The following is a 9,855-nucleotide window of genomic DNA, read 5'->3' on the forward strand; positions in this document are numbered from 1 at the left end:
ACAGCAGGTAAGTTTATTCAAGTGGGTGAATCAACACCGGAGCATTTCCAGCAGAAGGACAAATCAATAACATCTTTCTTGAACACTGAAGATGGCATTTAATTTCGCAATGACAATAGAATACAATAGAATAACAGAGTTGGAAGGGACCTTGAAGGTCTTCTAGTCCAACCCCCTGCTGAGGCTGAAAACCCTACACCATTTCAGACAAATGGTTGTCCAATCTCTTCTTAAAAACCTCCACTGATGGAGCACCCGCAGCTTCTGGAGGCAAAACAATCTACTGGTTAATTGTTCTGCCTGTCAGGACAATAAAATGAACTGAAACGTAAACAAGCTAAAGCTAAACTTTCTTAAACTCAAGGTTTGAGTTTATGATTGCTTCCCTGACAGGGCACAGAAGTGTCAGCTTACCCACAATATTTTCTTATGCTTTGAGGCTGTTTCCTGTTGAAGCAACCCGGTAACCTTTCTCTTCTTTCTGAAGTCAATTTCCAATCCAAAATCTGCTTCATTTCATTCCTGAAAAAGGCCCCTGTTGATTTTTTCCCCCCACCACCCCTAGGTTTTGCCTGCCAATGTCCGGAAGGGAGCTGAAACAGGCTGCAACTTCGAAGCACGTAGTGCTCAGCTATGTGAGAGAGAAGGATTCACAAAATGCCACACAAAAAGAACTTTGAGAAAACAGGTGTGAGTAAAGGAAAATAGCAGAAGGAGAGATTGACTGCCCTTCTTTATATCTGAGGGGTGAAACAGGCCAGCTGATGTTCCAAACGGATGAGATGTAAGGCCTGGTAAAGCTAATCCAGATTTATTTTTATTTATTTTTTATTTGTCAATTGCTTACAAGGTAATAGGTATAAGTAAAAACATAGTTATGAATACATGGATACATATAAGAAAAATAAAAAAGAAAAGAAAAGAAACAATAGGACAGGGACGGTAGGCACATTGGTGCGCTTATGCACGCCCCCTACAGACCTCTTAGGAAAGGAGTGAGGTCAATAGTACAGAGTGTAAGGTTAAAGTTTTTGGGGTTTGGGGAAAAAAACCACAGAGTCAGGTAGAGTATTCCAGACATTGACCCCTCTGTTGCTGAAGTCGTATTTCCTGCAATCAAGTTTGATGCGATTAACCTTGAGTTTGTATCTATTGCGCGCTCTTGTGTTGTTATGGTTGAAGTTGAAGTATTCATTGACTGGTAGGACATTGCAATGTATGATTTTATATACTAAGATCGGACCGAAGGCGGCGTAGTTGTAGGTTTTCTAGGTCTAGAATTTCGAGTCTGGTGGCATAAGGTATTCTGCAACGAGTAGAGGAGTGGAGAACTCTTCTTGTGAAATATTTCTGGACTTTCTCCACTGTGTTAATATCAGATACGTAATGTGGGTTCCAGACTGATGAGCTGTATTCGAGTATTGGTCTAGCAAATGTTTTGTATGCTCTAGTTATTAGTGCAATATTACCAGAGAAAAAGCTATGTAAGATTAGGTGAACAACTCTTAACGCCTTTTTGGCTATGCATCTTAAACCACATTCTTCTCACTGAAAACAAGAGCTCACCGAACACAAGCAAGAACAAATCATGAGTTAATGCCGTTTTGTGCCTGATCTGCTCTTGGGTTTGAAGGTAGACAACCTCGTTTTCTCAGCACATGGAAGCACCTTGAGATGGAGGTGACCTGATTGCATGGGAGGGAAATACTACAACCGGGGCTTCACCTTGTTCCTTGGATGGAATTCCAAGATCCCACCTTAGGGATAGAGAGGACGAGAGAGATCCACCAAGGGAATCAGCCATTATAACTTGAAGGAGATTTAAAGAACTGACCCAACAGCCTTAAGGATTCTTGAAGGACCCGCTAAAGAAAGACCAGAAGTCTAACTCTTACTGCTGAGTATCCACACATCCCTATCAGCTTTCTTAAACTTCTCATCACCCTGTGTACAATTAACTATATCAACACGTCCAAGTGTCCGCAGCTTTTAAGTTGCCTTTGGAAAATTCCCCTGAGACCGGCCTCTCAGTTATGGGCAGAAAGGAAGAGTATATAAATAGTAAGTCTATCTTAGCCTATTTTCCATGCTCGGTGGGGTGGGTGGGGGCTGGGGTGGGGGTGGAAGGGGAGCCTTGCTTGGCCCCTTCTTCTCACAAATCCTTTTGGAGCGCTGAAGTTCCTTGGCCCAGTGCAGAAATCCGAGCGATGCAATTTTATTGCGTTGTTTATAGATTGAGGGAAGAGGATACCAAACCCGTTGCACATACTGAGCCCTTCCTGGGCTTAAATCAATGGCATTGCCTTTAAGCACACACACACACACACACAGACACACACACAAATGTGGAGGAGAACCCAGATGTCAAGCCCTGAAAGCTGAGGTCCAGATCCTCCAAAGACTTTTGGCTTCTTGCAGGCCATCACACCGTGGGACGCCCAGGCGACCAAAAGCCAAGTTATCGGAGGATTTTGTGTCTTTAAACTCTGGCCGTGTTTTAATTTATTTTTCCCCTGCTGCTTCCAATTCTCAGCTCAAAGGCTGCAGGAAGGAGGCCAGCTCAGCGAAGTCGAGGGGGAGATTGGGGAAGGCTCAAAAAAAAAATCAAATCAAAACAAAACAAAACAAAACCCCGAGCTCGTGATGGGAAGTTGGTGGACGGGCCACCCCTGCTTTTTAAAGTTGCATCTGGGGGGCAGCTGTCCCTCCAACCCTTTCTCCAAACAAACCAAGCCTTCAAGCCAGGGCACCCTGCAGAAACCCAAAGAAATATGTCCTATCTTGGCCTACTTTTCCAAGTTTATTTTCTTCCCCTCTCCTGGTTCCCCCTCCTTTCCCCCTCAGGGATTGGAAATAGCAGAGCTGATGTCAGAAGCAGAGAAACCTCTGCCAAAAATGAAATGTTGGATAAACTTACAGGCTTTGCTTCATCCTTTCCTGGCCTTCCCCATCCATTTTATCTTCCCTTCCCCCTCCAATGTGGTACGGGAGAAAGCCTGTGGGTAAGGCCACCTGGGTATGTTTAGCCTAACGAAGAGAAAAGCAGTAGGGGTGACTTGGTAGCATCTCCCAATCCTTCAAGGGCTGTCATGGAGAAGAGAGGGTTGACTTCTTCTCCAAAGCCCCTGAAGCAGGGGTGGGATTCAAATGTTTTAACAACCGGTTCTGTGGGCATGGCTTAGGTGGTGGGCATGGCTTGGTGGTCATGTGACTGGGTGGACATGGCTTGGTAGTCATGTGACTGGCTGGGCATGGCCAACTCAACATCACTCACATCGAGGCACGCATCTCCTCGCCTGGCCTCTCATGACTGTGGGGATGCTGCAACAGTCGTAAGTGTGAAAAATGGTCATAAGTCACTTTTTTCAGTGCCATTGTAACTTTGAATGGTCACTCCACACAAGCAAAGTACCAGCAAAGGAAGGAAAAAAAACTCCAGAGAAGTTCCTGAGACAGGAAGTCTAGTCCTGCCAAGAATTTAATAAGGGTTAACGGAGAGGCAATTTCTGTCAGCAACACCAGAATGTTTCCTTCCTGCCTTCCTTACAGGATTAGGCCAGTAATTTCTTTTAACAACCGGTTCTCCGAACTGCTTAGAGTGTTAATAACTGGTTCTAGCGAATAAGTGCGAACTGGTAGAATCCCACCCCTGCCCTGAAGGCAGGAGAAGAAGCAATGGGTGGAAGTTCATTAAAGAGAGATCCAATGTAGAAATAAGGAGGAAATTCCTGACAGTGAGAATCATCAATCAGTGGAAAAGCTTGCCTCCTGGATTGTGGGTGTTCCATCTCTGGAGGTTTCCAAGAAGAGATTGTAGGAGAAGAGCAGACTGAGCTAGAAGGTGGAGTTAAATGTGTCATCAGTTTGGAATCATCGCGTTGCCACAAGAGACCCAGGTGAATTCCCTTGATCCCTATCTAGAGCCAATTTAGATTTGACAGTTGACTAAAGTCTTGTGTAGGTAGGTAGCAATAATAAATTCTTCGGCTTCCTGGTTATTTGTGCCTGAGAAAGATTGGACAACCAAGATGGAATAAACACTCCTGCCTAGAAAGACCTTCATGTTCCTTTCCAGCATTATGATTCTGTGATTCAACCAATATGGTTGTTTGGAAAACAATAAAGGTTTCCAAACAATATTCAAACAATTGTCCTTCAATGACAAGAGCTTCAAACCCACAGATAATTTAAACATTGAGATTGTATCGGATCCAAACAGGGCTAGCTCATCTGTGGCTTGTTCCAAGACCCTGAGGAGGCGGCTAACTTGATCCCAGGCTGCAGTTCTTTTTGGCCTCTCTGAAGGAGACCGCTTAAGCATGGTGGTCTCCAAGACTAGAAACTGACATTTCCTGAAACAGATGGACCTTCGCATCACATTTAGATCACGGGCAAGGGGATTTTAGGCTATCCAGATGTTGCGGGATGTTGCATCTCCTCATTCTTGGTCATGTTGCCTGAGGCTGCCGAGAGTTGTGCAACATCTGGAGGGCCATCATGAGGCGAATTTGGAGAAGAATGTTACAGTGTGCAAAATAAGTGCCATTTCTCCCACTGTAGCAGGGAAAACCAGGCGAGGTGGAGATGAGAGATCCTGTTTCAGATTACTTAAGCCTTTGAAAATGCAAACCAATCTGGATATGCCTTCGGGCCAAGGGGTGTGATCAGGAGAGCAGCATTGATGGGAACGTAACAGCTCCCATTCCTCGAAGCGGCTGCTCTCTTCTGCCTTAGGCGCAGCTGGAGGAGCAGGTTCTCCACTCACCCGAGCAGTGCCCCAACCCTCTTGAGTGGCCACAGGGTTGGGACCTCCCCTTTCAAAGTAGGAGGGACCCCAAAGAAGTCCATTGGGTGCTCTGCAGTGGGAATCTTGGAGAAGGGCTGTCTGCTGAAGAAGCGGGACCACCAGCGATGGTGGGAAGGTGGTCTGAGGGGAGGCTGTGCCGTGACAGGAGGCAGCTTTCCCACCAGTGAAGATAGCAGGCTGGGGTTGAGCCCCTTTTGCTGGCAAGAAGAGCTCATTCCAAAGAGTGAACAAGCAGCTTCCTAGAAATGGGAAGTTTGAAGCTATGAGTCAGGAGGAGAGGACATCAAGACCCTGGGAACCAAGAGCTTCAGAGGCGGCTCTGTTAGAGTTCATACCAACTCTCTCTTGATCCAGTATAAGTAGTAATCTTTCTGAATCAAGCATTTGTATTCGTTTAAATGCATACATTGGATTTCCATGACCTAGAGGATGCAGTGATGTGGGGCTAGTTGGTTCTTCTTCTTCTTCTTCTTCTTCTTCTTCTTCTTCTTCTTCTTCTTCTTCTTCTTCTTCTTCTTCTTCTTCTTCTTCTTCTTCTTCTTTTCTTCTTCTTCTTCTTCTTCTTCTTCTTCTTCTTCTTCTTCTTCTTCTTCTTCTTCTTCTTCTTCTTCTTCTTCTTCTTCTTCTTCTTCTTCTTTTCTCCTCTCCTCTCCTCCTTCCTTCTCCTCCTCCTCCTCTCCTCCTCCTCCTCCTCTCCTCTCCTCTTCTCCTCTTCTTCTTCTTCTTCTTCTTCTTCTTCTTCTTCTTCTTCTTCTTCTTCTTCTTCTTCTTCTTCTTCTTCTTCTTCTTCTTCTTTCCTCTCTTCCTCCCCTCCCCTCCTCCTCCCCTCCTCCTCCTTCTTCTCCTCCTCCTCCTCTTCTTCTTCTTCTTCCTCCTCCTCCTCCTCCTCTTCTTCCTCCTCCTCCCCTCCTCCCCTCCTCCCCCTCCCCTTCCCCTCCTCCTCCTCCTCTTCTTCTTCTTCCTCCTCCTCCTCCTCCTCTTCCTCCTCCTCTTCTTCTTCCATCTCCTTCTCCTCCTCCCCCTCCTCCCCCCTCCTTTTCTTCTAGCTTGTTTAAAGAGAAAAATAGATCAGTTTGCTGAGTTACAAAGCATTTATTTGGGATGGGCGAACACGGGAGGAGGCATCATGCCCCCTTAAAAGGACAATTTTACAGGGGAAATTTTAGCCGAGCAAACCGGAGGGGCTGAAATAGAATTGGGGCTGCTCACAACCCAGGCCCTGCCTGGAGGAAGATATCCCCAGTTTACTTGTGGTAAACCACAACCCCCAAACCTTAAAGCTTGTACCCTTCTCCTCCCGCTACCCTCTCTGACCAATGGACAGCCCAGAAAATTCTTCTGCTGCTGCTCCTGAAAATATCACATGCCCCCTTTTAGCTATAAGTGCTGTTGGGTAAACTTCTCCACCTCAAAGCTTTCTGGGCTGGCAATCCCTGCCTTTCATGTGCCAGCTTGCTTCCTCTGCGATATTGCCCCGATGCTTGTAAATACAGTAAAGCAAATATTATAACAGCTTTGCAAATCCCAAAGAGTCTGTCATTCAAATTCCTGTTCCTAGAAGACCTCATCTCGTTTGCAAAAGGAGACTCCCCCTTGATGGGGAGAAGGTATATTTCGCTAAGATCCATACAGACTGTGCTCATCTTTACTTAGTGTGTTATAAGCTCCTGTGGCCCAGATCTGAGTTACTGGCACAACAGAGACGCCTGTCACGGATTAATATTGGCTGTACTATCTAAATATTGGCTGTGCTATCTATGCATGAACCCCATTTTTGAGCCTTCTATGGGGAACAGGGAATTAGGCTTCCATCCTCCCATGTTTATACTTTTGGGTATGAAACAATTGCAAATCAAAAAAGGAACACCCTTCTAAAACCTTAAAAACTGGTTGTTTTTCTTCTGAAGAAAATGCCACCCCGGATCCCAGGAGTGGATGGATCAACGATTTTGGGCTTGGTGCGTCCAACAATATTGTTCTGGAAGTTTTTGCTGTGGTTTTTTCCTTATCTCTCCTAAAAGGTGGGTGATTTTTTTTTCAAAAAAAAAAAAAAAAAAAGCCATATTGCTGGCCAAAAGATTTGGATTGTGCACTAGATGGTGCCATAATGCAACTGTTGAATCTCACCCATCTGAAACATCTCAAGAAGATGATTCTGGGTCTGCTTATACTGTATAATCGTAGACTTGTCTCCGTTCCACGTTTAAGCAATTAGGGTCTGTCGGTTTGAAAGAACAGCTCTAGGATAGATTGTCCTGGAAAAAAATCTATTTATGTCAATATTAGGAGTTCAAAAAAAATGATAGCCTTGATGGCAATCAGCCAATTGGCAATCAGCCAATCAATCAATCAATCAATCCTATATCTAAGGCAAAGCCAGTTTGCTCTAGTGGTGCAAGCCCAAGACCAGGACAATATGAGTTGTAGTCCCATTTTAGATATGAAAGCTGACTGGGTTACTTTGGGCCAGTCACCAGGAGACGGTGAGTTCTAGTCCTGCCTTAGTTATGAAAGCTAGCTGGATGATTATGGGGAAATCATCAAACAACAAAACAATGAATGCTGCAGTCTAAATAATAACACCCCCTCTGTAATTTTTGGTGGAATAATTTGATTGGACTCTGGATTTGATTGCTTTTTTGGGCTCTGAATTGCCTAACAGTGTGACTCAGAAACTTATTAATCAGCTGGTGGCTTTGCCAGAGACCTCAACCTGACCTTGGTGGAGAACACAATGCTCAACCATGGATCCAGGATGTCTCCTCTGCTGTCAGAAATCCTATCATCACTGGGAAAGTAAATGTTTTTCTCTCCTAATAATTTATCCTCAAGAATGGCAGGAAGATGACATATTGATGGACACAGTGCTAGAATCATTATTATTATTGTTGTTTTTTGGTTTCCCGGATCTTCTTCCCTTGGTTTACGAGTGTTGGGCAGTTGTTCTAAATTGAAGGTGGACATCTATTTATTTATTTATTTGATTTGTCAATTGTTTGCAAGATAATAGGTATAAGTATATACATAGTTATGAATATATGAAATGGGTACATATAAGAAAAATAAAAGAAACAATAGGACAGGGATGGTAGGCACGTTGGTGCGCTTATGCACGTCCCCTACAGACCTCTTAGGAAAGGGGTGAGGTCAATAGTAGACAGTCTAAGGTTAAAGTTTTTGGGGTTTGGGGAAGAAACTACAGAGACAGGTAGAGTATTCCAGACATTGACCACTCGGTTGCTGAAGTCGTATTTCCTGCAATCAAGTTTGGTGCGGTTAACCTTGAGTTTGTATCTATTGTGTGCTCTTGTGTTGTTATGGTTGAAGCTGAAGTATTCATTGATAGGTAGGACATTGCAATGTATGATTTTATATACCATACTTAGATCAGACCGAAGACGGCATAATTCAAGGTTTTCTAGGTCTAGAATTTCAAGTCTGGCGGCATAAGGTATTCTACAACGAGTAGAGGAGTGGAGAACTCTTCTTGTGAAATATTTCTGGACTTTCTCAACTGTGCTAATATCAGATACGTAATGTGTGTTCCAGACTGATGAGCTGTATTCGAGTATTGGTCTAGCAAATGTTTTGTATGCTCTAGTTATTGGTGCAATATTACCAGAGAAAAAACTATGTAAGATTAGGTTAACAACTCTTAATGCCTTTTTGGCTATGTAGTTACAGTGGGCTCTAGCACTTAGATCATTAGAGATGAGTACTCCAAGGTCCTTTACAGAGCTTGGATCATCAACATCCTTTCGGGCAACTCTACATTTTGCTGGAGGTAGCAGAAAAAGCTCCAGAAAATGCACATTGTCCTAGTTTGCGATGCTGACCTCTCTTTTTCAAATTCATTGGCAGTTGCCGGATCTCAGAAGGTTTCCTCAAGGGGGTGAGGGCCAAAATCTGCCTTCTAGCAAAGGTCCACGAAGTGTGTGTGAAAAACAGGAAAGGAACTCTTTTTCCGGAAGGTTCATTTCCCTTAATAGCTGCTGACCCTCCAACAGCAACCTTTGCAAAATGCAATTAAACTGGGTAATGAATTGAAACAAGAGTACCAGGACCTGTCTCTCTCTTCCTTTGGCACCACTCAGCTCGTTGTGAAATATACAACGTTGCTCCTGGTTACAGGAGAGGTTAGCAAAACACCCGAGAAGATAATGCTCTGTATAAAGAGATTGGAGACAACCGAGAAGTTTTTCCAAAGCTCACCTTAGCACTTCCTCTGGTTCTTGAGGGACTTCCTGTTTGCGTTTTGCCTCCCTACGTGGCAGGACTTTACAAAGATGTGATCAAAATGAAGAACTAACCGCTGTCTCAATTTTTTTCAGAAGGACTTTTGTAAAACCCAACTTTTACTCATTGACCCAAAGTTATCCAGCTGGCTTTCATGTCTAAGGCAGGACTAGAACTCCCCATCTCCTAGTGATTGACCCAATGTTATCCAGTTGGCTTTCATGCCTAAGGCAGAACTAGAATTCCCCGTCTACTGGTGATTGACCCAAAGTTATCCAGCTGGCTTTCATGTCTAAGGCAGGACTAGAACTCCCCATCTCCTGGTGATTGACCCAAAGTTATCCAGCTAGCTTTCATGCCTAAGGCAGATTCTCTGTCTCCTGGTAATTGACCCAAAGTTATCCAGCTAGCTTTCATGTCTAAGGTTGGACTAGAACTCCCTGTCTCCTGGTGAATGACCCAAAGTTATCCAGCTAGCTTTCATGCCTAAGGCATGACTAGAACTCACTGTCACCTTGGCAATATTCTCTTAAACAGCTTTGTTGAGATGACCTCATTGTCTTATCACCCATGATATGGTTAGCCAACACAAGCTTCCAATATAAACAAACACGCTGTTTATTGACTGATGACTAGATTATATGCAGAAGGGGAACATCAGACTCCATGGCTCATCCGGCAGCTGGCTAAAACTGAACTTGTCTGGCTTCTAGCTTGTTGTCCTTGGTTGAATGTTGGAAAATCCGTCTCCTCTGAGAATCTTGAACGGAAACTGCAAGAGAGGACAACAATGAGCTAGGATACAACTTTGG

This window comes from Notechis scutatus, chromosome 11 (genome assembly GCF_049901735.1).
Source record: "Notechis scutatus isolate UNSWTSFEM ecotype Mainland chromosome 11, rNotScu1.2, whole genome shotgun sequence".
NCBI classification, from domain to species: domain Eukaryota; kingdom Metazoa; phylum Chordata; class Lepidosauria; order Squamata; family Elapidae; genus Notechis; species Notechis scutatus.